The sequence below is a fragment of the Atta colombica genome, unplaced genomic scaffold (assembly GCF_001594045.1).
Source record: "Atta colombica isolate Treedump-2 unplaced genomic scaffold, Acol1.0 scaffold77, whole genome shotgun sequence".
NCBI classification, from domain to species: Eukaryota; Metazoa; Arthropoda; class Insecta; order Hymenoptera; family Formicidae; genus Atta; species Atta colombica.
The window spans coordinates 900,782-904,213 of NW_017259569.1; positions in this window are offsets into that span (position 1 = coordinate 900,782).

Sequence of the window (3,432 nt, forward strand, 5' to 3'; positions counted from 1 at the left end):
TATAAATTCCCACATACAATTCTTATTTTTAAATGTGGAAAATGGACTTATTTGTTTAATATTTTTATAATATAATAATAGAATTTATTACATATGCTAAGTACAATACTACTTTTTTTGCTGTTCCTATCATTTAACTTTTTCTTTATAATTTTCTTATAGTCTTAAATCTTTTCTATTTCTTAATTTATAAAATTGTAAATTATTATTGTTCTCTTTCCATCTTACATTTGCCGTTGAATGACAAAGAGTAAAAAGAGTTGTATATATTATTTACGGAAAATTCTAATATTACATTAAACTGTGATTATTGCAAATGCAAAATATTGAAAATATATTTACTTAAAAATAAATGTTATGTTCATAAAAATATTATTTATTTGTGGAAAATAATTCTCGGGGAACTTCTATATTTTTTTTATGTCGCTTTTTTTGTTTTTTTTTCTCGTTGTTAATTTTTTGTAATACTGCAGAAATGTAGATTTCTATACTTTTCTCTTGACTTCTTTGTCATTGCTCAAAATATCTATTTTCCTCTTTTTTAATAGCATATTGGTCTATACCAAAGCATACGTCAGGTTCAATGTTATCAGCGATACTACTATTACATTAGGTGCTTTGCTTCCGCCGTTTTTTTCCGAAATTCGAGGCTTTATTGTAAAAAACTGGTTATACATTTATGATTCAAAGTATTGTCCATCGCTGGCCATTACTTTCTCCCATCTTTCGGGTAGCGTACAAATCCCGCGTCGAAAAAACTGGTCAGCCTTTTGAGGCTATCCACGAATCGATCCAATTTTTTACTTCTTCATAAGACCGGAAGTGCTGGTCAGCCAGGCCGTGTGCCATTGATCGAAACAAGTGATAGTTAGAGGGAGCAACGTCTGGAGAATACGGCGGATGGGGTAGGACTTCCCATTTCAATGTTTCCAAGTATGTCTTGACCACTTTCGCAACATGGGGTCGAGCAATGTCATGCTGCAAAATCACTTTATCGTGTCTCTCGTTGTATTGCGGCCGTTTGTCTTTCAATGCTCGGCTCAAACGCATCAATTCGTTCGATACCGATCGCCTGTGATTGTTTCAGTCGGTTTTAACAATTCATAATACACTACGCCGAGCTGGTCCCACCAAATACAGAGCATGACCTTGGACGTCAAAATCACCGTTCTTGAAGCGTTGAAACCACTCACGACACGTTCTTTCACTAATAGCGGCCTCACTATAAGTATTTGAGAGCATTCGATGAGCCTCAGCCGCAGATTTCTTCATATTGAAGCAAAAAATTAAAACTTCCCGCAAATGATGAGAATTTGGCTCGTAAACTGACATTTTCAATCGAGAATAATTTTATGATGCAGAACACACAAATCAACTAATGTTTCTATGGGGTTATGTTGACAGATACCCAAGTTTATTGTATGACGTCTATGATCTATTTATTTCGACCACCACTTACCGCTAAAGCCATCTATAGGAAAACGGCGGAAGCAAAGTTGTACACCTAATAATTAATTCAAATTCTCCTTCAAAGGCTATATTACATTTTTCTGATTTTTATTATTTTTCTTTGCAGCATTTCTTTTTTTTTTTAACATATTTTTATATTCAGTATTCTGCAAGGGTGAATGAAAAGTTCCATATTTCTTTATAAGTTCATTACTTATAACTTCCCACATACGTTTCTTATTTTTGAACGTGGAAAATGGATCTATTTGTTCAATATTTCAATAATATAATGTATCAATTCTTTGCTTTTATTATCTTTCCAGGAAGCTCTATGTAAATTCTTTTTTTCTTGAGTAAACATTTCATAGTTAAACGATGCTGTACTGCATTATATTCTCTAAAATGAAATTCGTCATTACTTTAAATATAAAATAATATTTTCGTAAATCAAAGTTTTTCATTTTCCAATGTACATATATAAATAACTTACCATTTTCACTCTCAAACGATGATTCGCTATAGGATGAATTTGTTGTCCGAACATTTTAATATGGTATTTTCTAAAAAAAAAAATTTATAACTTTAATGCTGTAGCTGTGTAGATTCAGTGCCAACAAAACATATTATTAATGTTACAATATTTTCAATTAAAACTATTGTCCATATATTCACATAGAATCTCTTCGGCCGTTGAATCATTTTTCCAAATTCATTTCGAATAATTTTCGTATTTATGCTGCTATTTTCTGTAAAAATTATTGTTTACAATATTTGTTGTGATCAAAATTTATATATCATTCAATGATATATTAATATTAAATACATGTTTTCATAATTATGATTATATTATGATTATATAATGATTATATTATTAACATATAACACAAATTTCTTACTCAATATTCTCATTGTGTAATATATTATTCATTGATTCGCATAATTTATTTAATAAAATAATAATTTATTTAATAATTCATTTAATAAAATCTCATGAACAATTTGAGATGGAGATTAGAAGAAAACTCTTTCCGCCATGACACTTTGGCTTTGGTCAAAGTCTTGCTACAAATGCTTTGAAGCATTTGATGGATCAGAAGAAAGAATTTTACAAGTTGACTAATCAAAAAACGCATTTGTAGCATCACATTGACCATACCCTTTGTAGGTCGAGTTTCAAATTGAACTTATGATTAGAGTTAACTTAAGAATTGCGTCGAGTCAGTTAATGAAAAACGCTATAAAAAGTTGCAACAGGTATTAGCGCTATTTGGAATAATGCAGAACAAAGGGCATTCTACAATGCGTTGCCAGTTTAAATGTTTGTCACGACAACCAATCAAAAGCATAAATAATATCATTAAACGCTTCTAATTTATTGTCGCAACAAACGTTTTAACTGACAACGGGTGTTTGCAACGCATTGTAGAATGCCCTTAACGCTGATTGGTTACTTCTATGACGCATTTCCTATTCCACATTCGTACTGGATTCACACGGACATTCGTCGTATGACGCTCTGCAACCAATCAGAAAATAGAATTTTGCTTCGTATCATCGATACAAAATAAAATTCTGCGACAAGAGCTCACAGGTTTGTTCGTGTCGCATGCTCCAAATTAACCCAGAGAGCACTTGGATCATAGATAAGATGGCGGTTGGAGCAGTTGCATTCATGTGCTCCAATGTTCAGTGATATGAAAAGACTTAGAACAAATGAGCATGTCACCTAATTTAATTCGTGAGATCATTCGAACGGGTAAAACATGTGCCTCGTTTCATTTCGGATGTTTTATTGTTTTACGTCGATTATTTGAAAAGCGTTGTTATACAAAATAAATGCGTTTTTAATAAACATGAAAGTTATATTATATTATATAATATTGTATTAATATTATTTAATTTTTTAATTTTTTTAATTTTATTTATTTTATTTATTTATTTTATTTATTTTTTTTTTATTTTATGTATTTTATTAATATTATA